General features: G+C 40.1%; 1 protein-coding gene across 10 annotated transcripts in view; it reads right to left on the bottom strand.

Annotated features, from left to right (window-relative positions):
• Positions 1 to 26264, bottom strand: part of LOC104969531 (uncharacterized) — a 238519-nt gene that overhangs the window by 32655 nt on the left and 179600 nt on the right. For all 10 annotated transcript variants that reach the window (XM_059890150.1, XM_059890151.1, XM_059890155.1 and 7 more), the window contains one exon: positions 1 to 26264. This exon is cut by the window's left edge and continues 32655 nt beyond it. The gene's annotated coding sequence lies outside the window, so the exon portion shown is untranslated.

Here is a 26264-nt window from a genome sequence, read left to right as displayed (position 1 = left end):
ATCCCATGGACAGAGGAGCCTAGTAGGCTGCAGTCCATGGGGTCGCTAAGAGTCAGACACGACTGAGCGACTTCACTTTCAGTTTTCAATTTCACGCATTGGAGAAGGAAATGGCAACCCACTCCAGTGTTCTTGCCTGGAGAATCCCAGGGACAGGGGAGCCTGGTGGGCTTCTGTCTATGGGGTCGCACAGAGTCAGACACGACTGTAGTGACTTAGCAGCACACACATATGTATAACGTATGTGTGTATATACACATATGTTAAATATATACATATTTCAAGAGATGAATTTCTGGGTCACAGGAACTTTACATTCTTATTTAACTAAGGAGTATGAAAATATTCTTTCCAAAATGGCTTAATCTGTCAACCCTCCTACCCACAGCACATGAGACTATCAATACATTTACATCCTCTCCAACACTTGGCATTGCTTACTTCCCAAATCTTGCCTTTCCAGCAATTCAAAATTATATTTCTGTTTTTAATTTGCATTTCTTGGATTAGTACTGTGTTTCAGAATCATTTCATATACTTAGTCTTTTGGTGGTTTCTCTTATCTACATCATTGTCCATATTTCTATTAGGATTTTTGTTGTTGTTGTTGATCATTTTCAGAAGGTTTTTGTGTATTCTACATATTAATCCATTCCCAGATTTAGGCATTTGAAATACATCCTTCCATTTTTGCTGTTTATTACATAGCCCATTAAATGCCTCACAGAACAGAAATGCTTAATTTTGATATAAAATAACATTTCATTTCATGGTTTGTACTTTAAGTTTTATTTAAGAAGTTTCCCCCCCCTCCGTCTCTTAATCACAAAGATATTATCCTATATTTTCTTTTATTCTTCCAATTTTGTCTTTCACACTTAAATATTTCAGTCCATCTGTAGTCTACTATTGTATGTGGCAATATATAGGGATCCCCTTTCATTTTTCTCCATAAAGTGAATAATTTTCTCAACATCATTTACTAAACAGTTGGTTCCTTTCCCACTAATAATGATGCCCTCTTTATCACATATGCATACACTAACCTGTCTCTGAGGCTGTTGCTATATTTCATTTCTTTTTGTATCCATTTTTTTCATCATATTGATCTCTATATCCCCAAAGCCTAGCAGAATGCCTAAAACTTTTGGTGAAATAAATGATGATAGCACATTCATAACAAAGCCTTTTTAACAAGTGTCCATTTTACATAATTTTCAGATCAACCAGAGTTCTCTTCCTGTTTTAAACATAGCAGCATGCTCACAATCTCTGAACACTCACAGCTGAGATTTTTCATTATTAAAAAGTCCCTTGCATTTTTATACCTATCAATTAAAGTATATGTTCATAAGAATTAGTTATTTTAGCTTCAAAACCGTTTATGCCTACTATACTTATTATGGCAAATGTATAAATAAATATATAAATAAATATCTGTCTTTCTTTTCTTCTTATAAATAAATAAGAGTCCAAAGAGTTGTTTCAATAAGGATTATTTTAACAGTACAAAGAGTTGTGTAAATAAGGATTATTTTGAAGGAATGCAATAAGGAGAATTGTTAAAATAATTATTGTAAAATAAGTGTGGGCTAGGCAACTATGACTGATTGGGAGAAGGGGATGGATAGATACAGAGGAATCCTCCACTCACATGGTTTTAACTTCTTGTACATTGTGGAGAAATTGAAGCTGGAAAACAGATGATACCTTATGGGCATGTTTATGAAAGAAAGATGGATTGGAATTATAAACAGGTTGTGTGCATGCAGGCTCAGTTGCCCAGTTGTGTCTGACTCTTTGCAACCCTCAGGACTACAGCCCATCAAGTTCCTCTGTCCTTGGGATTTCCTAGGTAAGAATACTGGAGTGGGTTGCCATTTCCTCCTCCAGGGGATCTTACCAATCCAGGAATTGAACCCACATCTTCTGCATTGGTGGAAGGATTCTTTTACCATGAAGCCACCTGGGAAGCCCATAAACAGGTTGTCTATACTCACCAAATAGGAAAAGGAGTACATCAAGGCTGTATATTGTCACCCTGATAATTTAACTTATATGAAGAGTACATCATGAGAAATACTGGGCTGGAAGAAGCACAAGCTGGAATCAAGATTGCCAGGAAAAATATCAATAACCTCAGATATGCAGATGACACCACCCTTATGGCAGAAAGTGAAGAGGAACTAAAAAGCCTCTTGATGAAAGTGAAAGAGGAGAGTGAAAAACTTGGCTTAAAGCTCAACATTCAGAAAACGAAGATCAGACATCTGGCCCCATCACTTCATGGCAAATAGATGGGGAAACAGTGGAAACAGTGTCAGACTTTATTTTGGGGGCCTCCAAAATCACTACAGATGGTGATTGTAGCCATGAAATTAAAAGACGCTTACTCCTTGGAAGGAAAGTTATGACCAACCTAGACAGAGTATTAAAAACCAGAGACATTCCTTTGCCAACAAAGGTCCATCTAGTCAAGGCTATGGTTTTTCCAGTGGTCATGTATGGATGTGAGAGTTGGACTGTGAAGAAGGCTGAGCACTGAAGAATTGATGCTTTTGAACTGTGGTATTGGAGAAGACTCTTGAGAGTCCCTTGGACTGCAAGGAGATCCAACCAGTCCATCCTAAAGGAGATCAGTCCTGGGTGTTCTTTGGAAGGAATGATGCTAAAGCTGAAACTCCAGTACTTTGGCCACCTCATGCGAAGAGTTGACTCATTGGAAAAGACCCTGATGCTGGGAGGGATTGGGGGCAGGAGGAGAAGGGGACGACAGAGGATGAGATGGCTGGATGGCATCACTGACTCGATGGATGTGAGTTTGAGTGAACTCGGGGAGTTGGTGATGGACAGGGAGGCCTGGCGTGCTGCAATTCATGGGGTTGCAGAATCAGACACGACTGAGCGACTGAACTGACTGACTGACATACTCAAAAAGAACATGGATGGCAATCAAAAGACTGACACAAGAATGTAGGTGTGTATATCCACAGTGAAACAAAATGTATCAATCCATGTATCATTTTTATTATTATGTGTTTCAGGCAACTTTTTAACTCATCAACCAATTATGAGATCAGATAAAAGATATTCTTTAAGGCAATCATGTAAAGATGATTACAAGTTCCAAATAAGCTGTGAATTCAAAATCTGGGGACATATAAGATAAAAAAAATCTCTAGAAGCATATTTAAGTTACTGAACTTTTTCTCCTAAATTGTTAAAACTAGAGATACTATGGTAAAGATTACTTCAGGACTGGGGCCAAGCACATACATCTTTAAATGTTCTGAAAGAAACAAATTAACAAAAACTGTCACAAACAGAAAGAACACTACCAGCTCCCAGGAAATTTTGAGGAATCCCTGAAAGATAGGAAGCAGATGGAGTCAGAATGTCAGAGAAACAAAACTGGAGAAAACAACAGTCCAAACACACAGATGAGAAAATTACTGTTAAGCAACTTCACATATAAACAAAGCTCAGAGTCAACAGACAACAGGACCTTAAAAAATAAACAGAGAAACTGAAGCAACAGATTCTGAATAACTAGGATCCACTGACCCTTTTTATGCCCACTTATGCTAAGCAACAGATAGTAGATATGATTCCTCCAAATACCCTTTCTTGCACTCCCTCCAAAGAAAATCTAGATCTTGAAAATTTGAATGATCATCCAGGTTAGCAATTTTAGCACTCTTATCAAAGTACAGAGAAAAATAGAGTAAAGACTAATGAAATGTCACTTTCCATAAGAAAACCAGAGAAAGAAATAAACAAGGAGGATAGTAGACTTTAGTTTCCTGTGCTAACGCATAAATACAAGATTTTCTGAAACTGTGTGTTTTTGGCATAAAAGACTCCCAGAATAAATATTGTACCTAGAGAAATAAAGCAGTACCCCCAACTAATTTAAGACTGTGGAATGAATAGGCAGCCTCCACACCGTAGCAGCTCCCTATTAATGACATAAGTGGCGCTAGTAGTAAAGAACCCGTCTGCCAATGTAGGAGACATAAGAGACTCAGGTTCAATCCCTGGGTTGGGAAGATCCCCTGGAGGAGGAAATGGCAACCCACTCCAGTATTCTTGCCTGGAGACTCCCACAGACAGAGGAGTCTGGGGGGCTATAGTCCATGGGGTCGTGAAGAGTCAGTCACAACTGACTTAGCAGACGCACACTGTGGCAGAAAACTTCCTTATCCTTCCACACGATTTTCAGAGAAAGCTACTCTAATCAGAATATATGTTCACAATTAAACATTGATTATCATGTGCAAATATGAACAATCAAGATTCACTAAGATTCGAAGAAAACCAGCACCACACACACAGAAAGTGTCATATTCACCAAATTAAAGAACACTCACAGAAACCGAGTTAAAATAAACAGTAGACAGCTTATATGCAATATATAGGTATAATTTATATCCTCAGAGAGGTTTTAGTTGATATTTAACTCATTCTATGAAAAAAAAAAAACAAAACTAGAGATCTTAGAAAACCTTGACCACAAAGTTTAAAAAATAAAAACAGTTAATGTGCTGAGTGGTATACTGGATGGAGAAGAAGACAGAACACATAAGCTGGAATATCTCCTTAAGGTATACTCAGAATGTAGATACAAAGGACAAAGAGCTGAAACACATATATAGAAAAAGTTGAGAGGTATTTATAGTATGTCTAGCATTCTTTCCATTTTAATTTGATTATTATAGCCACTTGGTATGGTAGATATAATTGTTATTTTTCATTTTTCAGATGGGGAATCATAAATAAAGACCCAATGTAATTGAGGCAAGTCGGTGGTACCCCCTCAGTCCAAAACTTGAGTCTCTTAAGTTATGGGCCAAGTTTTTCCTCTCCTAGGCCCCAGATTGGTTGACTGTTCAGCTAGGATAAGTCTCAAATAGCTGTTTTAATATACTACAATCCTGAGGACATCCAAGAGGGGAGAATGAGTACGACTGTATATCAGACAAAGTCAAGGAGACTTGAGATCCAGAGAAGACTGTTGGAGATGGCAACTGATAAACCTTGAGAAAGATTTCCTCAGGGTTGTGGTTCTCAGAAATCAATAGCATTGTGTGATCAACCTATATTCTGGGCCTCATCTCCAGAAATTATAATTCAATTTATGTGGGTAACCTCAGAATCTCCATTTTTCAGCAGGCACCCCATGTGATTCAGAAGCAGGTTCAAAGATTGAGAGGACAGAGTTGAGGATATAGAGAGATCAACGTGGGTAAAATTCCCAGGGTGGAGGCCCAGAATGGAGAAAAACAGTTTTGGAGATATACAGAAGACCCTTAAGGCTTTAACTAAGAACTAATCGGCACATGCCTATGAGGAAACTGACCCTGGCTAGAGAAAGATTCACCAAAGCAGGGGGAACAATTTTTAGAGATTACACAAGTCTAAGAATAGTTCATGTTCCCACAAGCTACAGTGGAGAATTCCCATAAAACCAATACAATATTGTAAAGTAATTAGCCTCCAATTAAAATAAATAAATTTAAATACATAGGACATTAAATAGAGTACTCAGAAGGGTTTTGCCTGAATAGTGGAGCAAAATTTTTCCTAGCTCAAATGACATTCTTGTTCCATCTAACAAAAAAAAAAATAAAAGGTTTAAAAGAATCAAGTAAAAACTTGGCTGAATCCCCTCAAAAAAACTCAAGAACATTTAAAGAAATATTCCTTACTCAAAAAAGTAAACTCATTAAATAAAAATCACCAGAATTGCAAAGAATCAGGCCTTTCAAGAGCAGAAAAATTAATTAATGGAAACAGACTCAAATTACTCAGATGACAAAATGAGTAGAAAGGATATAAGGATTATTATATTATTATAACTATATTCTGTATATTCAAAAAAGGTAGAGGGAAGCATGAGCCTGTTAAAAGAGACATGGGAGATACAAAGAAAGTACAAATAGAACTTCTGGAGATGAAAAATACATCCGAAGGACAGGATTAACAACAGATTAAATAGTGTAGGAAAAAAATTAGTGAACTTAAAGATATGGCAATATAAATTATCAAAAAATTTTAAATGGAGCAAAAGAAGGCTGAAAAAATGAATACAGTATGAGCAAACTGGTGGCTCAGATGGTAAAGAATTGGGCTGCAATGCTGGAGACCTCGGTTTGATCCCTGGGATGGAAAGATCCCCTGGAGGAGGGCATGACAACCCACTCCAGTGTTCTTGCCTGGAGAATCCTCAAAGACAATCAATCAAAGACAGAGGAGCCTGGAGGGCTATAGTCCATGGGGTCACAAAGAGTCAGACAGGATTGAATGACTAAGCACAGAACATTAACAAACTGTGGACCAACTTTGAGCATTTATGTATAATTAGAGTTCCTGGGAGAAATGTCAATAACCTCAGATAAGCAGATGACACTACCCTTATGGCAGAAAGTGAAGACGAACTAAAAAGTCTCTTGATGAAAGTGAAAGAGGAGAGTGAAAAAGTTGGCTTAAAGCTCAACATTCAGAAAACTAAGATCATGGCATCTGGTCCCATCACTTCATGGGAAATAGATGGGGAAACAGTGTCAGACTTTATTTTTTGGGCTCCAAAATCACTGCAGAGGGTGACTGCAGCCAGGAAATTAAAAGACGCTTACTCCTTGGAAGGAAAGTTATGACCAACCTAGATAGCATATTCAAAAGCAGAGACATTACTTTGCCAACAAAGGTCAGTCTAGTCAAAGCTACAGTTTTTCCAGTGGTCATGTATGGATGTGAGAGTTGGACTGTGAAGAAGGCTGAGCGCCAAAGAATTGATGCTTTTGAACTGTGGTATTGGAGAAGACTCTTGAGTCCCTTGGACTGGAAGGAGATCCAACCGGTCCATTCTAAAGGAGATCAGTCCTGGGTGTTAATTGGAAGGACTGATGCTGAGGCTGAAACTCCAATACTTTGGCCACCTCATGCGAAGAGTTGACTCATTGGAAAAGACCCTGATGCTGGGAGGGATTGGAGGCAGGAGGAAAAGGGGACGACAGAGGATGAGATGGCTGGATGGCATCACCGACTCGATAGATGTGAGTTTGAGTGAACTCGGGGAGTTGGTGGACAGGGAGGCCTGGCGTGCTGCTATTCATGGGGTCCCAAAGAGTCAGACATGACTGAGTAAGTGAACTGAACTGAGAGTTCCTGGGTAGGGGGTGAAAGTATATTTGAAGAATTAATGAACAAAAATCTATCACATTTGATAAAAAAACAATAAAACAATACATCCAAAAAGTTCAATGAACCCAAGCATAAGAAACCTGAAAAAAATTACACCAAAGCCTAACATAGTTAAATTGCTTATAATGAATAAAGAAGAAATCTTAAAAGCAGCCAGGAAAAAAAATTAAAAGACACACTGACTACCTACAAAGGAGCAAAACTAAGACTGACAGTTTTCACTGGAAACAATGCAAGCTAGATGATAGTGGAGGAACATCTTTCTGATACTGAAAGAAAAATAATGAGAAGGATAAGGTTTTCCTCATCTTTGGTTCAGAATCCAGGAAAAAGCCCCAGAATATAGTCTGGGTGCAATAATTTTCTGATGAATGAGTGACTATGTGACTCTTTTCCCTCCAATCAATAGTTGGCTTAAGGGGTATGGTTATAATAAAACTGTAAATTTGAGCATACTCTATCCCTTTGTATGCACATTTATGTATAATTAGAATTCCTGGGTAGGGCGTGAAAGTATATTTGAAGAATTAGCCAAGTGGGTTCCAAGGTCTCCAAAGTTGTTGTTAACCTGTCTTAGGGTCCAGATGGCAGGGTGCAAACTCTCACAAGCAATACTATTTTTATATGTAAGGACACTCTTTAAAAACCAGTCATTTATCATCAAAAGAGAGGAAAAATAGAACTGATACATTGAAAAAAGAAAATGTAACATTGTTTAAAACTCTTCTCCAAAACAGGCAGTGGTTAATGTGAAGGGCAAGTTCCCACTTCCACACTGGTGTTCTGCTGAAGTCAATCCTGCTTTATGTACAGCTGGGTGAATTCTCTTCCATTTCTTTTCCATTCTTCATCCTCTTCACTGGGCCCCTACTCTCATTAAAGCCATCAGAAAGCAGATGGATGTCCATAAAAGCAAATCCCCAGTGGGTTCCAAGGTCCCCAAAGTTGTTGTTAACCTGTCTCAGAGTCCAGATGGCAGGGTGCAAAATCTCACAAGCAGCCCAGAGGCCCAGCAGTGGAGTTTAAGCCCCTATGAATAAATCATACTCCTCCACTCAGTATTCTGGCCCTGGTACTGGGTAGCATTTGTCATTCACCTGAGTCCCGAACATCTCGTTATAAAGCTGCAGGACTTTCTAATGATAATATTCTCTATGAAGAACCTTTATGCAATACTTGGGTCTCCTTAAGTGTGTGTTCATCTGTGCAAAGAATTATAAACTTGCTCTTGGTAAAATCACCCCAACAGTGACAGAGCCTCGCACATGCCCCTCTATGAAAGGGTGCATTTGGTTCAATAATAATTAGCATCAATTATGGGAGAGTTCTGTGCGAGGACTGAGCCTGGCTGTCCCAGGCTGCAGGTGCAGAATTATCCCCCTGACCTTTTGGTCCATGATCGCTCATTGAGGAGAGGAGTGGGAGCCGTCAGGAGGGAGTCACAGGCCTGTTTATCTTCCCTAAGAATCATTGTCTGGCCTCTGCTATTCATGTCAGCGGCAGCATTTTCCTCTGGGGGAAATTACAGGACAGGCCGAGAAGCCTCATCTGCACGCTGGCTTCCTACAGCCTTGCGAACGGGCACCTGGCTTTATTTTCTGGGTATCTTTATGCTCATTCTCTGAGAAAGAAAATCCACTTTATTACAAGGAACAAAAACATAATGGAAAGAACCCAGGTGGCTGGAGGCTGACTGACAGGCAAGGACATCAGGAATAAGACGCCAGACAAGGGCCCTGTGTTTCTGGCTGCCAGTGCCCACGTGAAGCTTGCCGCTGTGTTGGGGTGACCACTATCCTACTACCCAAGGGAGTCAAAGACTGTACCTCACTTCACTCACAAGCTTCAAGTAACACGTATTCCAAGATGCTACCTGCAAGTCTGTCTTTTTTCTCAATTGTTTTAGGTTATTGTTTCATATTCATACTAAAAGAATGAAAGAAAATTCAAAAAGCCACCGTGACCAGCTAGCTATTCTTCTTCCGTTGAACTGTTTTTAGAATTCTATAGGACTGAATACTTTTCTGGCTCTTTGCCACTTTTGGTGATAAATGGAATTCCTACTTAAGCACTTCTCAGTTTCACCATCCTTCCCAGCACTTTCATAATCACTTTATATCATAGGTGACAATGGTATGAGCTCTGTCTTCCCTCCCTGTAAGGTCCCGAGGGCAGAGGCAGCATCATATCCATGTTCGCCTCCCACCTCAGCCCTTCCTGACTGGCTGGCAGCTCATAGTCAGGAAGAGGAAGTGCCCAGCAGCCAAAACTGGTATCAGTCAATGTTAGCCTGCTAAGCCTCAGATTCCAACTGCAAAAATTGAGAGTACTTAGATCTCTCTCACTTGCTATGACTATCTTATCAGAAATTTCAAATCCTAACATCTTCTATTACCCTTCCTGCTTTATTTGTTGCTAAATACTTACCACTGTCTAAAACGCTACCTATCCTTCTTAGTTATCTTAATTATTGTCCATCATCCCCACTGAAATATAAATGCCATGATGGCAGGAATTTCTGCCATTTTACCAACGACTTTCTTCCCAGCATCTACCATGGCAAAAATGAAGCACTGGGTTGAGAACAGAGACTTCCATACCTTTATTCTTACCATTTCCTCCACGGGGTGTCAGGCCCCACAGTTAAAATTCTCACTCACAATTCATGGCCTGGGTTGGATCATCTTTGAGTTCCAAGTCAAATGTATTCATTTCTCTCTCACTTCTTCACTGAATTTTCATACATTTGTGCAGCAGTTTTTCCCTTTGCCTCATTTTATATTTACTTTGCTCTAAAAGGGCAGGGCCCGTGTTTTCCATCTTTATATCTCTCAGTACACCTAGCTCACAATCAGACACACAATGCCCATCTGACATATTTTCAGTGAATAACTAATTGCACAAAGAGGGGGTTGTCTATTTCCCTCATCTTTAGGAAGATTCATAGGGTGTAATTTCACTCAGTTGTCATCTGGGCTTCGTAGAAAATAGCCTTAAATGCATATTAAAAGATAGATGGTAAATAATACTCCCAGGTGTCAGGAAGTGAATTCAGTAAGAGATCCTGTAAGTGGGTGGAAATGCTCATAGAAAACAACTTAAATGACTGAATTACTATCAAGAAAGAAAACAAAATACATAATGTAATCAAAGATTAAAAAACTGAATAAGTAATAACACAGGTGGCTGTGTGACACAAATCAAAAAGAAAAGGGCAAGCTTCTGAAGGTAAAAAATAGAAAGGTAAAGAATCAGGCAATTTCTCACCAATTAAAACAAACACTAAAAAGCACACAGCCCAAAGAAGAAAGGATGAGAACACTGGCAAGACATGGAAATGGCGGGTGTTTAACTTAGCTACTTACCAGGCACAAAAGAATTCACTGGACAAAAAGAACATTTAACTTATTTTTTCTTTCACTCAACAAACATTATTTGTGTCCCTGATATTTGCAAAATATATTAATAATCATCCCTGAGGATAAGAAATTTAAAATCACTCCTTGCTCTAAAGGTGTTCATAGAATAAGGCTGCTGCTGCTGCTGCTGAGTCACTTCAGTCGTGTCCGACTCTGTGCGACCCCATAGATGGCAGCCCACCAGGCTCCCCCGTCCCTGGGATTCTCCAGGCAGGAACACTGGAGTGGCTTGCCATTTCTTCCTCCAATGCATGAAAGTGAAAAGTGAAAGTGAAGTTGCTCAGTCGTGTCCGAGTCTTAGCCACCCCATGGATTACAATGCACCAGGCTCCTCCATCCTTGGGATTTTTCAGGCAAGAGTACTGGAGTGGGGTGCCATTGCCTTCTCCATAGAATAAGGCTAGAGGGCAGTATATATGGAGTAGCTATGAACATGGAAAAGGGAATCACAGTTATAATCAATGGACGTACTTGAACATCTGTTGGTTATATGCCTTAGGCATATTGTTTGGGTCAGAAATGATAGAAAACTTAACCCAAAATTGATTGAGGAAAGTGAAAATTTATTGGCTTCTATAACTGAAAAGCTCATGGGTGGAGCTTACTTCACACATAGCTGGATTTAGGGCTCAAATAAAATCAAAAGATCCTGATCTTTTCATCTCTGCTGTCTTCCAACTGATGGCTTTGCTTCTAGGCTCCACAGGAGACAAGTTAGCTTCCATTTTCTCTTAATTTTACTTCCAATGTAAGTATATTCTTCAAGAATTCCAATCAAATGTTGCTCTATTATATTGGTTCTGATTAGGTTAGTTGTTCATCTTTGAGTAAATTGCCATACCCATGGGAATATGACTGACCAGATATGAGCCATGTTCTCACCCTGAATCAGGGGAGCCTGAATCAACTCGACCTGAAGTCCAGGGACCAAGGAAGGGAGAAAAGGTGGCACCCAGACGAAATTCAGGGTACAGTTATCAGCAGAAGGGAGAACAAGTGCTAAACAGCGTAATAAAGAACAGATTTCCCAGAGTGATGGAAGCAGAGAGGAAGATTAACAAAGGGAAATGGTGAATACAATGGCAAGAAAAAAAAATAGCAAATCTGTCCTGAATAACAAGTAAGAGTGAGATACATGAACAGGCTCCCTTCTCATCCCAGTTGTGCAAAGTAGGTAAACAGCACTAAATAAGGTCACTAATAATAAGATAATAGACTATAGTAAGCCTCCCTACTGGTTTGTCTTTAAGTGTGGCCCGAGGGCCAGGCATCTGTTCAGCTCTGAAGGGAAGGATACCAACAATTCCTGGAATTACACGTGTTTCAGTCCATCTTCATAGGTCCCCGACTGTACCTGTGAATTCCAGCTTGTCCTCGTTCTTCCTTCTTTACATCCATCTCCCCTACCTGACTGTCTGATTTGTGGATGTCAAACTCTAGCATTAGTCTTACAGAGACTGTTCAGCCAGCTCATTTATACACATTCTTAATGATTAGAAACAAGACAAAGATTCTCTTACCCCTCTATCACTTAGCACTGTGATAGAGGCACTGACCAATACAAACAGAAACAGAATTTAGAAGTATACAAGTTTTAAAAGAGTTCATTTTTCAACTATTTGTAGATATATGGCTATATGCTTAGAACACTGAAGACATTACTTTATCTTACAAAAGCAACACAGGAGGAAAAAAACCTAGGAATAAACTTAAGAAATGCTTCACACTTATATGAAGCAAACTTTTAAAACACTGGAAGACTTCAAAGTAGACTTAAGCAAACAGAAAGACACATTGTGTGCTCTTGAAAGACCACCTTTTCAATAATAAAGATATTAATTCTCTCAAACTTAATTCTAAATTTAATACAGTCAGTGGGGCTAGTGTTAAAGAACCTGCCTGCTAGCGTAGGAGACATGAGAGACCTGGGTTTGATCCCTGGGTCAGGAAGATCCCCTGAAGGGGGATTCCCTGAGAAGGAAATGGCAACCAACACCAGTATTCTTGCCTGGGAAAGTCCATGGACAGAGGAGCCTGGTGAGTTACAGTTACAGGGTCACAAGGAGTCGGACAGGACTGAAGTGACTTAGAATGCATAATAAAAATATCAGCTTTATGGGGAGGGTATAAATAGACAAGATGACTTTAAATTTTGCATAGAAAATTAAGCAAACGAGTTGCCAGCAAAGCTCTGAAAGAGGACAACCAGCAAAGATTAAACCAACTATTTAAGTAGATTATAAAGATTTAATATTTAAAACAGCTTCATACTGACATGTGGAAAAAGAGTTATGAGATAGAGTCCTGAAATAGACTAAATACAAATGATAATTCATTATATACTGCATATAGCAAATCAGTGCATGATATGGGAATGGATCTGTCCTTCCCACTGCATATTAGGTTCAATGCCTAATTAATGAGGACTGGAACATAAAAAACATTAAAGCACAAGAATACTAGAAGAAAATGTGGGGAAATGCCTTCATAAAAAAGATAAAAAGACCTCTAATTTACTTGAAATTATACCTAAGCCACAAGGAAGCACAAGCTGGAGGAAGCACAAGTTGGACTCAAGATTGCTGGGAGAAACATCAGTAACCTCAGATATGCAGATGATTGCATCATGATTGAGGGCAGGAGGAAAAGGGGATGACAGAGGATGAGATGGTTGGATGGCATCACCGATTCAATGGACATGGGTTTGGGTAGACTCTGGGAGTTGGTGATGGACAGGGAGGCCTGGCATGTTGCAGTTCATGGGGTCGCAGAGTCGGACACGACTGAGCAACTGAACTGAATGAACCACTGAGTGTGTTCATTTTACAGCCTGCACTTACGACTTCTTGTTGTGAACCTGTGTCCTTTCCTTTGAAGACACTAGCTGAATATTTTGTACGTATCCAAAATGACAATATCAATATTATTAATTATTAATGATAGGTCAGTTATAAGGTACCTGCCATTTTCAATACCTTATATCTTACAAGTATTCTTTTAAATTCTTAAAACAATCTTGTCATGAGTCAGTTGGCTGAGGGACGAGCCAATCACAAAGTCACATAAGTAGAAAAACTGCAGATTTGGGCAATCAGTCCACCCCAGAGCTTGTGTCCTTCATCCCCCCATCAGCCCTTATCCTTGCCTCTTCTACGGGTTCAGAAAACATGTGTATTTACTGTTTGAATTCAGTTCAGTTCAGTCGCTCAGTTGTGTCCGACTCTTTGTGACCCCATGAACTGCAGCATGCCAGGCCTCCCTGTCCATCACCATGTCCCGGAGTTCACTCACACTCATGTCCATCGAGTCGGTGATGCCATCCAGCCATCTCATCCTCTGTCATCCCCCTCTCCTCCTGCCCTCAATCCCTCCCAGCATCAGGGTCTTTTCCAAAGAGTCAACTCTTCGCATGAGGCTGTTTGAGTAAATGAATAAATAAGAATTTGCATTGCAAGGGAACAAAATTGAGAGGGTGTCACTCAATCATGCTTCCAGTCCCGGAGAGCTGCACAAAAGTCAACAATTAGAATGCAACCTTTCCTGAGAGAGCTTGTCAGTCAGAAATCTTTTGTTTGGAAGCAGACTGGCTAAGAACAAAAGGAAATATGAGTTGACGTTATCTGAAAAGTTCAAGGGGTGGATTAGACATGGTGAGATCCATGCTCAATGATGTCATCACTACAGGCTCTCCGGCTCTTCCAGCCCCTTTATTTTCATCTACCCTCTGTTTCCATCTGTCTCAACTCTGCTTTCTTTGAGGCTCCCTTTATTCTCAATCTGACTTAACTATACCTAAGGGACCACAAAGCACTCTATAAAATCTAACTTTTCTTTCCTCTGTTCACTGTTTGGAGGTGAATTAGACTTTCCTATGACTTTACATGACATTTAATTTTATCTTTATAACTTAGAGCCACGTGTTTGCTGAGAGAAAATAACCTGTCAGTGAATTTCTGCAGAGCAGGGCCAGAGAGGGCTGATGAAATGACAACAAGGCCTTACATTTCATATAAGGGACAGAATATTTTAGGGTAATACAAATTTTTACTAAAATGGGAAGAGAGGTCATTTTAAAAGCAAAGTCCATTTTTCTTAAGCAAACTTGCTGAAGTTATAATTTTTAAATGCCATATGAGCAGTTTCAACCTTTCTTCTCTTTTGCTGAGGCCACTGGAAAAGAAAATTGAAATATGCCAGCTACCATCAAAAGGGATGGAGAAGAGAGGTTTGAATGGCACAAGCTTTGATTGTCAGGTCAAAAGTTCCTCTCTCTGTGTTGTTATTTAGTTTCCTTCTTTGCTATGAAAAAAAAAAATTGCTAGTTTGAAAGCCAAGTTGGAATAACTAGTGGAGAATAATTTCATACATTATCTTAATTTAAAATCAAGAGAGAAACTTTTTAGATACAAAGACCCAATTGTGAAAACTGGAAACTTCCTCCGCTGAAACACTTATGGTGAATCTTCTCTGCCAAGATGAAACTTCCAGTGACCCAAACAAATTCATCATGAATCTACTTCGATGAAATGCTTGATTTTCTTCTCCTGTATATGCCTAGGACACTACCTTATAAAGTCTCTTTCCCACTTGTAGGACAGGGGCTGGGGCCCAAGATAAAAACACAAAGTCAGTTAGAAGAAACCAAATCTGTGTTTCAAGGAGGAACCTGCATAAGGTGACTGACCGGTTGTGGTTTGCTTGGAACTTTCCCAGTTTTAGCTTACAGAGCCCTGTGTCCCAGGAATTTCCTTATTTCTCAGAAAACCATTCTCTGTCCTTTCATTGTATTTTGTGTGAGATTTGAGGCAAAGATTAGAAATGGTTTTTCATAAACCTCACATTAATACTTAATAGTTAATGGTTATTTGGCTACTCTGAAGCAGTAACCATTGATGATTGTGCATTAATCTACAAGGGCAAATTTTATACTGGGCCTCGGGAGTTCCAAAAGATAGTGTACAAGAACCCACCAAAATGGGCAGAAGTTAAACATGTCAATAAAATATTTAGCATTACTAATTAAAAGAAACGAGAATTTACATAAACCACATAAAGAACAAAATTAAGTGTGAGCAACTGAGTGGTTCACTGGCTAAACTATAAAAACAGTATGATAGATTTCTCCAATATTTTTCTTTAATTCCTGAACTTAAATGCCAAGGAGCAAGTATAATGAGAACTCTGATTAGTCTTTGTGTTACAGAAGGCTCTGCAAGCAAAGCTGCTTAATAGCTACACTGACTTCAGACTACATTGTCAAAATCTTGCCATTATGAAGAGGAACAGAAATACAGTAGTCTTAATGTCATGCTTTATTTCTTCTGGTGTGTTTGGCAGACAGAAATCTACTTTGACTTGAGAGTAAAGTAAGAGTGGATGGAATAAAAGAAAGCTTTTTAGGCTCTAGGGAACATGGAGAAGATGGTCCCTAGCACCAACCATCAATGTGCTCTCTGAAATTAACTGTATCTTGTGGTTCAGCTGGTAAAGAATCCGCCTGCAATGCAGGAGACCTGGGTTTAATCCCTGGGTTGGAAAGATCCCCTGCAGAAGGGAAAGGCTACCCACTCCAGTATTCTGGCCTGGAGAATTCCATGGACACAGTCCATGGGGTAGCAAAAGGTCGGACACGACTGAGTGACTTTCACTTATAAACAGGTTGTGGCCATGTGAATGAGGGCACAGTGATAAGAATGTGAGTGAAAGCTCAGCTTCATGAAGCTAAGGAAAATGGGAATTCTCCATAGACGCCTTAGCTGGAAGTGAAGAACTCTGAAATAGAGACATTGCAAATGGAAGTAGCTGACTCCCAGAGATATAACTAGAGGGACACTAAGCCACAAACACCTGATCTGTATCAGATTATGATGGGAGCAAGAAGTAAACTGTGTTCACTCAGGGGTCTTGTATTAAACCATTGAAACTTTAGGGTTTGTGCTACTGACCTATAAAATTACCTGTTGAAATGATAAAAACTAAGGTTGTCCACTAAGCCCCTCTAAAATGTCCTCTTGGAAAGAAGCCATGGCTCTATATTACAAAGTATCAGGTGAGAATCTCATAGTAAAATTGACTCAAGAATAGATGCCTTCAGCTCTTTCTGTCCTTAATAAAGTTATTGTTGGAACACTGTATCCCCAGAATGGGGCGATGTGTTGTGTAGCCCAGTTTGTAGGGTAGGGACATTATAAACTTTTATTTTTTGTATGAGACAGCTAGTATGAATTGCCATGTGTTTTGTGCTTTTTCCTCTAAATCTCCTCTTATCCTCTCTTCTAGCCTTGACTTTTCTATTCAACGTTACAAACTGTCATGTTGCATTCCAACAGATGTGCTGATTATTCATTCAAATGAATACAGTAGTAGTAAAATAGAAAGAAAATGTATGGCATTAATAAAATGCTTTTCCTTGACTACAACTGCCTCCTGGACTGTCCCCACAATAGCTGTGGAATTGTGAAATGTGGATTCACAAAGCATAGAATCAAGCTTATGTTCCACTACTTACTAATTGTATGAACTTGGGAATGTTATTTTTACTTTAAATCTCAGTTTCTTATCTACAAAATGGGAATGATGACATCTACCTTATGGCTACTTTAAGAGGTATACATTGAATGAGGGTGGCAGAAGTGTGTACTGTAAACAGCTGACGCACACACAGTGAATGCTCCCGAGTTCACAGAAACAGAAAGCATCAAAGAATTGAGGTGTGCATATCAACTCCAAGTGCTGTGCACAGTAGTGTGCTGGTAAATAGTAACAAGTGACCTTCTCAGGGTGGAAGGTACAGATCTGTAGTGTTTACTTAGCTCCATGGTCCAAATGCTCCTCCCATGGCTAATGGTCCCACGGCTAATGTCGAGCAGTCAACACGAGGTCCTTGGAGGTGGAGTTGAGACAAGAGCGCAGCAGCACATCATATAGTATTACATCTCCTCCACGCACATGCGACAGATACAAGTAATCTCAAGCAGAGGCAATGGCAAACTGCGGTAAGTAATTTAGAAGTGATGTTTTTAGTTTTTACTATCTTTCAAAAAATTTATTAGAATTTGAGTTTATGGGTTTTTGTATTAACAGACAGAAGAGGCTCGTGGGCTATAGTCCATGGGGTCACAAAAGAGTTGGACTTAGTGACAACAACATGTCTGTATGTAACAACCATCACTTGAAAATTCAGCAACCAGCTCTTGTAGGCTGATACAAGCTAGCTGCAGCATACACCGGGGATGTCTACTTAAGCCTGCTAAAGTTCACCCTTAGTAAACGTCAGTGGCACGTTGCATTCTGGGAGCCTCATCTTGTCATGGTGGAGGTCGCCTGCTGCGGTAGGGACATGGGCTGAATCCCAGCTCCACAGCATGTTAACTCTGAGACTTTGGACAAATGTCTTAAGTTTTCCAAACCTCATTTTCTTCATCTTTAAATTAAGGGTTAGGGGAAAAAACGATACCTAACTCAAAATTTTTATAAATCGAAGTAATTCACGTAAAGAACTCGAAACACTGCCTAACACAACACATGAATTCCGTAATGCTAGTACTATCTTCCTCCTTCTCTCCCTAAACCTTTTTAGTCTTTACAATGCTTAGAGGAAAAATACATTATCCAAGGGAACAGACAATAAAACCCCTTTGGTCGTAATACAGAAAAGCCCTTGAGCCAGGTAACCTCACCCAGATTGTGTCTGTGTATTTTTGTGTGTCTTTGTTCTCCATACAAGAGCAGTAACTAGAATTACCTCGAATTGATTGCTTCACAGGAGCAATTACTATTTAAGTGAAGCACTCCTTACATCAAGTGCAGATAAAAAACAAACTTCCCTGAATCTTTTGAAAGGACTGGGTTTTGAATCTGGGTCAAGTAGAAGGTTGTATGTGGGTCATAGGTGTGTACTAGAAAAAATAATCTTGAAAATTCTAACATGTCTAAAAAGAATCCAGAATTCAAACTGGAACATCTTTTATGAATCAATTTCTGACTTTTACTAATTTCAAGTATAACACAACAGGTTGATATTTAACATACAAAATATTTCTAAATAAAGGAAATACATAGTATAGAATGCTATTAATTCAATATTAGACCATTTTCTTTCAGCCATTAAAAATAATATGAAATCATGACATCCTTTAATATCTATTGTACTTGCTATTTAAAATTACTAAAAATTTCTATTTAAAGAAGATCTCAAATAGGTTCATTTTAGCCTTAGCCACAGGAACATGCCTAAAGAATGAAAATATCTTTTACAGTTAACAATTTACCTTTATGTTTGGTTTTCACGCTGGTTGATATAAACAACTAAATGTCACCCATACCTCCTCCCATCACCAAATTACCTGGAAGCAAGTCACAGCCCACTTAACCCTGCTGCTACTGCTAACTCACTTCAGTCGTGTCTGACTCTGTGTGACCCCATAGACGGCAGCCCATCAGGCTCCCCCGGTCCCTGGGATTCTCCAGGCAAGAACACTGGAGTGGTTGCCATTTCCTTCTCCAATGCATGAAAGTGAAAAGTGAAAGTGAAGTCGCTCAGTCGTGTCCGACTCTTCGCAACCCCATGGACTGCAGCCTTCCAGGCTCCTTCGTCCATGGGATTTTCCAGGCAAGAGTACTGGAGTGGGGTGCCATCGCCTTCTCCGCACTTAACCCTATTACTCCTTAAATATATACCACCTGACACTGCCAGCTCCCAAACCAATGCCTAAAAATAGTATTACATTTAATTAAATAATAAAATATCATTTCTACTGGAATACAGACATAACTACTAAAATTTAATATTAAATAGGTATTTATGATTCCGTGTGATATTTTTCAACAACTTCCCTCTCCCTATTTTTTGATGAACTTTTTGGTTTTTTTTTCTGCCCATGGGCTAGCACCAAAATTTAGGCCTGGCAATTTAGAAACGGTGAGACCCTAAAGACTCAATATTTCAAATTGTCAATAACTTTGTTCAAAAGATTTGATTTTACAACACTAGCTAAAACCAAGCATTGGGCAGCTGAGTAGTTTCTTCCTAGCCAGAGTTCCACGGGGTTGGTTAAGGTGGGTTTCGTTTCTAACGAGTTGCTGTCATCTATGTCCACGCACATGAGAAAGCGCCTGAGTCTTGTCATGGTGTCTGTCCCTATGCAGGTGCGAATGGGTGTGTAGGATGGGCAACATACTACGGACTCAAGGATGAAGAGGAGGCCCTTGGACCATGACCCATGACTCGTTTTGAATCTTACAAGACAGAAATAGTCATCTCAACTGAAAAGAAACTGGGGGACTTCCTACTGTGAGACAATCCCACTTTCAGATTCTACATCTTATGAAATATAGATGAATAAAACAAAATCAGCCTTCTGGTGTTTATAACCTACCAGCAAAAGCAGACATACATACATGTAATTATAAGAAAAGAAATGGACATGCTTTTATCTGTGATGGCATGTTCTCAGGCAGTTTGGAAGCTTTTTATATTTAAGGTACATTTGACTTTAGTTACACAAGTTAAGGTCTCCACAATCAAAGTCAAGGTAAAGACGGTAAAGGCTGCCTAGGACAGAGCAACAAAGTCGCAAGCAAAAGTGAGTCAAGTGCACAGTGTCGTCAGGGAACAGAGGGGGACCTGCGGTGCTGGAACAAGGTCCACATGGGCAGCCGGGGACGAGAAGGCTGACTGCATGGTGCTTGCTTGCTTCACTGAATCCTGGGACTGAATCCTTAAATCTATGGGAAATGTGGGGAAGAAAATAGTCAGATCAATGATTACATATCACATAAGTGTAGAGACCGGTGGACAGGGTGAGAGGCTACACAAATGGAAATGGACTAGGAAGCCATTTATAACCTCAGGTAGGGTGGAAACCAGAGAGAGAGTGAGTTGAGAAGCTTTTGTGTCAACACTGACAGCAGCTGGAGATCCATCAGATGACAGTGTTTAAAAAAAAAAAGGCTCAAGATGGGGACCGTGAGCCACGATGGTACAGAGGTGTCCAGCTCAGATGAAGGTGGCTGATACTAGTCCAGATAGAGAGTTCTGAGGAGCAGGTATAGGGGGGAAAGACTGCATTTGGTCTGATAATCAAGTAGTTCATACACAAGAGTATCCGTGAGGTGAGGAGAGCCATGTGAGTGTAATGCACACTGCGGGATGCTACAGGCCACTAGCACACTGAGCATTTCAATGCATCTACTCTGTACTGACGGCTGCTGCTGCTGCCGCTGAGTCGAGTCAGTCGTGTCCGACTCTGTGCGACCCCATAGATGGCAACCCACCAGGCTCTGCCGTCCCTGGGATTTTCCAGGCAAGAACACTGGAGTGGGTTGCCATTTCCTTCTCCAATGCATGCAAGGGAAAAGTGAAAGTGAAGTCGTTCAGTTGTGTCCTACTCTTTGTGACCCCATGGACTGTAGCCTACCAGGCCCCTCCGTCCATGGGATTTTCCAGGCAAGAGTACTGGAGTGGGGTGCCATATCCTTCTCTGACTGACGTATGAGTAACTATAAAATACACACCAGATTTCAAAGACTTTATACAGAGAAAAGAATGTAAAATAGTTCATTAACAATTTTTATGATGATTACATGGTGAAAAAATATTTTGGACATTCAGTTCAGTTCAGTCACTCAGTCGTGTCCGACTCTTTGCAACCCCATGAACCGCAGCACAACAGGCCTCCCTGTCCATCACCAACTCCCAGAGTCCATACAAACCCATGTGCATTGAGTCAGTGATGCCATCCAACCATCTCATCCTCTGTCATCCCCTTTTCCTCCTGCCCTCAATCTTTCCCAGCATCAGGGTCTTCTCAAATTAGTCAATTCTTCGCATGAGGTGGCCAAAGTATGGGAGTTTCAGCCTCAGCATCAGTCCCACCAATGAACACCCAGGACTGATCTCCTTCAGAATGGACTGGTTGGATCTCCTTCCAGTCCAGGGGACTCTCAAGAGTCTTCTCCAACACCACAGTTCAAAAGCATCAATTCTTCGGCACTCAGCTTTCTTCACAGTCCAACTCTCACATCCATACATGACCACTGGAAAAACCATAGCCTTGACTAGACGGACCTTTGTTGGCAAAGTAATGTCTCTGCTTTTCAATATGCTGTCTAGGTTGGTCATAACTTTCCTTCCAAAGAGTAAGTGTCTTTCAATTTCATGGCTGCAATCACCATCTGCAGTGATTTTGGAGCCCAGGAAAATAAAGTCAGCCACTGTTTCCACTGTTTCCCCATCTATTTGCCATTTTGGACATAATGGGGTTAATTAAAATAAATTTTAATGAAATTATATTCCTGTTTCCTTTTACTTTTTTTAAATGTGACTACAAGAAACTATTACTTTTACATATCTGTCTCATATTTTTATTGGACAGTGCTAATGTGAGGAACTTTTAATAAAATATTGAGTTTAAAAAAATTCCCCTCCAGGGGTTTGGGGAAGAATGGATACATGGATATGCATGGGAGTCCTTTCACTGTTCATGTGAAACTACCACAACATTGTCAATTGGCTGTACTCCAATACCAAATACAAAGTTTAAGTTACAGAAGAAAGAAAGGAATAGAGCCTCAGAGTCCTGTGGGACAATTAAAAAATAATAATAAATTTATTTATTTAAAAAAAAATCTCCAAAAATATAATTTCTACTACTGAATTATGGTAAATCTATGAAATTGTTTCTTTCTATCATGTCTATGTGTGTAACCTTGTATCTCATTCATGTATTAAACGGCATGTTTATGTTTCAGTGTGAAAGGACTCTGATTACGAAAGTGAATCATAAGAACAAAATCTCTAAGAGTTTCAGGGTGAAAGTAAAATGGGACCAGAGACATCCAGGAAGCTGGTGGGATGGCAGGCACAGCAGACTTAGAGGAAGGGTTCTGCATGTACTGCCTGCTCCCCATGGAGCCCCCGTGACCTCAGTCTACAGTGGCTTCCCTGACTTCATTGTCCTCACCTGCAAAATAACTGGGCTACCCTCCTTCAGTTTCTATGACTTGATGCTATCGTTTCATGAAACACAAAGGACTACATCATATTTATACACATTGATAGTATTTGGCTAGAAGAAAGGGATAGAATTCCATAGTGGGAAGTGGGTAAGCATTTACAGAGGCACCAACTCCAAAAGGAAAAAAACTTTTAAGGAGAATGATAAGTAGACCGGGCATTTTAAGGTAGATTTATGGAGGGAAAGCTTGAAAACACTTGAAGGTAAATCGCAGAAAATTTCCAATGCCAAACTAAGGAAACAGAACTTACCCTCTGTGTAAGTGGTTCTCAACACCCACTGCCCCCCAGAAGCATCTGGCAATCTCTAGAGACACTTGGTTATCACAACTAGAAAATGAATGGCTGCAATCAGTAGCAAGAGGGTAGAGGTCAGAGATGTTGCTCAGTATTCTATGGAGCACAGCCCACCATCCAAGCAAAGAACTACCTGGCCCAAAATGTCAGTAGTGCCATGGTTGAGAAACCCGGTTCTAGGTAATAGGGAGCAATTCCAGATCAGTGACTCAGTCAGCAGATTGCCTCTCTTCTGTCCTCAGCCATGTGTAGTAGATATCTATGCTATGCACTTTAACCTAGAGAGCTGAACAATGTACACTCTGTCCCCTCATCTTACACAGACCATGGTTACAAATGTGCCTATTTTAAATAAAAATAATCATTACAGTACCAGGGGATTTACACTGCAGATACTTTTTAAGTTGATGCTTTACGGAACTATATTTAGCCTTGGAACTGGAACAGCGGTTAGTGGGCTGGACCAACCTGTTCTAATTAAATAGAAAGTTAATTTAGAAGTGACCTGAAAGTGAACCTTTTTGAAAGTCAGGAATGTGTGTGCACTAATTTGGGACTTTTTTTTCAATTTCTCTCTGTTAGAAGAGAGAGTGAAATGGTGAGAGCCAGAAATTATCTTCACTGAATATCCATCTGGAGGAATAAAATGATAGATATATTGGAATAACTCCAGCCCAATTTTTCAAAATTCAACAGGAGAGCTGTGGAATGGATTATTGTTTGTAAAACTCCTGGAATCCAGTAGGTTTTAACTAAATGGAACTTCTCCTACTCTTGTTTACCTATTCTGAGAAAAAGTGCACCTGGGACAAGTTATCCTACCCTCTTGGAGAGGGGAATGGCAACACACGCCAGTATTCTTGCCCAGAAAATCCCAAGGACAGAGGAGACTAGTGGGCTATAGTCCATGGCGTCACAAAGAGTTGGACACAACCGAGAAACTGAGCATCATGCACGCTGGAAGCAGACATACATCTTGCAGGATTTTTGCTTTTCAAAGCTAAGCTCAATGTATCATTTTTAAATTTCGAATGTTTCCCTTTCCTACTTCCTTTAAGCTAAATGTAGCTTGAGGACAATGACTTGTAGAGCTATCAAGAAATACACAGGCATCACACTCTGTACCCAAACAGTTTTCCCTTATCTTTCCAGCAAATACAGAGTCTGTCTGGGCACTAATGGCCAAAGCACAGCAGAGCAGTAAAGCCAAGGAAGTGATTTTGCTTTGTCCTATGGCACTGATCAACCACTATACAGTGATAACTGTGAGACTGTTTTATCCCCAACACTGCCCTCTCCTCAGAATTCCAGCACTATCCAGTCGCCTGCCTCACTGGCACAACTATTTCGAGGGCTGTGCAATAGTGCAAACTCACTATGTACAAACCAAACCTCACTTCTATCCCCAGACCTGCTCCTCTGGCAGCTTCTGCATTTCTGCTGATGGCAATTCCACCCTTCCAGTTGTTCAGGCCAAAACCCGTCACTGTATTACCTTAAAATTTCATCTGGAAACCAACTTTATACTCATGCCCTCTTCTTATACTTTCTACCCTGGAGTGAGTCACTCTCCTTACATCACTGCAACTGCCATCTAACTGGTCTCTGTGCTTCCATTCCTGCCCCCAGAATCTAGTCTCATAAGAGGCACTAGGACAAACTTTTCTAAAACATAATCTGGATCATGTTACTCCACAAACCCTCCATGGGTATCCCATTTCACTCAGGGTAAAAATCCAAGTCTTTGAGATGGCCTACAAAGGCCTATACCAGGAGCTTCAAACAGTTTGTGCACAAAGCCAAAGAGTAAATATTGTTTGCTTCATGGTAAAAAAAAAAAAAAAAAAAAACTGCTCTCCATCTCAACTACTTACTCAAGGCAGCAGCAGACAAGATATAAATGAATGGTCATGGTTAGTATTTGCAAAACAAAGCCATGGGCAAGATTTGGCTAGTTGGCCGTAATGCCCCACACCCTGTCTAACATTCTGCTTTCCTGCTTTATTTACCTCCAAAGCACTTAATGCCATCTGCCATACAGTGTATTCACTTGTTTATTTTATGTCTCCTCTAATTAGGGTATAAGCTGCATTGTCTCTTTCCTTTAAGCAGTATGTCCAGTATCTAGAAACCTTTCCTGTTACATGTTGTACTGAGCTGTGCTTAGTTGCTCAGTCATATCTGACTCTGTGTGGACCCCATGGACTAGAAGTCCACCAGTCTCCTCCATTCATGGAATTCTCAGGCAAGAATACTAGAATGGGTTGCCATGCCCTCCTTCAGGGGATCTTCCCAACCCAGGGATCAAACCCAGGTCTCCGGCATTGCAGGTGGATTCTTTGCCACCTGAGCCACCAGGGAAGTCCTTCTTGTACACGATAGGCATTTAATAAATAGTTGTTAATGAATGAGGAAAGATGAAGATGCAGCCATGCAGGAGATCACTGGTCCACTAGCCGGTAGATCACTGTACACGCACAAAGAGAAGCAAAACACACAGGCCCCTGTGTATGTTGTGAGGCCCCATCTCATCATACCCAGCAAATCTTTCTAAACTCTACCATCTACACTTCTTAATCATGAGGGTTACTGTAACCAGGATAACAGAAGGATTTCTTACATTTTGGTAACACCGTAGTTTTTCAAAATGACTCTCAACGGCTATTATTTCATTTCATCTGGACAAAAATCTTATAAGGAGTCAGAGAAAAATGTTAATATCCACAGTTACTAATTAAAAAGACAAGACAGAGAGATTAAATAACTTTCCAATGGTCAGAACTGGTGAGGCCTTCACAGAAACAAGCCTAGAACTGAGTGATCACTTTGCCCTGATGCATTTTTCTCCTCTCATACATTTGATTCAAGGTAGTCCAGGTTTCATGCTTCATAATAAAAGAGAATATATTCTGGGAGGTGGGAGATGAGAAGAACTTTGACCCCTGAGATACTTTGGCAAAGTTGTGGGAGACAGCAAGGCAATTAAATTCACCCATCCTTGAAAATAATAATCCTCTAGGTCTTAATAAAAGAATTATTGGGTGATAAATGAAAATTGGGTAGTAAGAATGAAGAATGGAAGGTACTATTTACTGGGAAGGTAGCAAAAACTTTGAAAAATAATCAAACTTTTAAACTTCTATGACCTTCATTTCTCCAGAGACACTCCCACTGGGTTTTGGCAGGGGTACTCGCAGTCTCAAAACACTCCTGCTTGTTCTTCCAGCTTCTTTCTTAATCAGGGGTTTGGGGAACCAGTGTCGGTTTTCTTAGTGGCAAAGAAGCAGGCAGGGAGATTTCTGAATTCCTATTCTGAGGTCAACCATTTC

Source organism: Bos taurus, chromosome 9 (assembly GCF_002263795.3).
Source record: "Bos taurus isolate L1 Dominette 01449 registration number 42190680 breed Hereford chromosome 9, ARS-UCD2.0, whole genome shotgun sequence".
In the NCBI taxonomy this organism is placed as follows: Eukaryota; Metazoa; Chordata; class Mammalia; order Artiodactyla; family Bovidae; genus Bos; species Bos taurus.
This window is presented reverse-complemented; position numbering and strand designations above follow the sequence as displayed.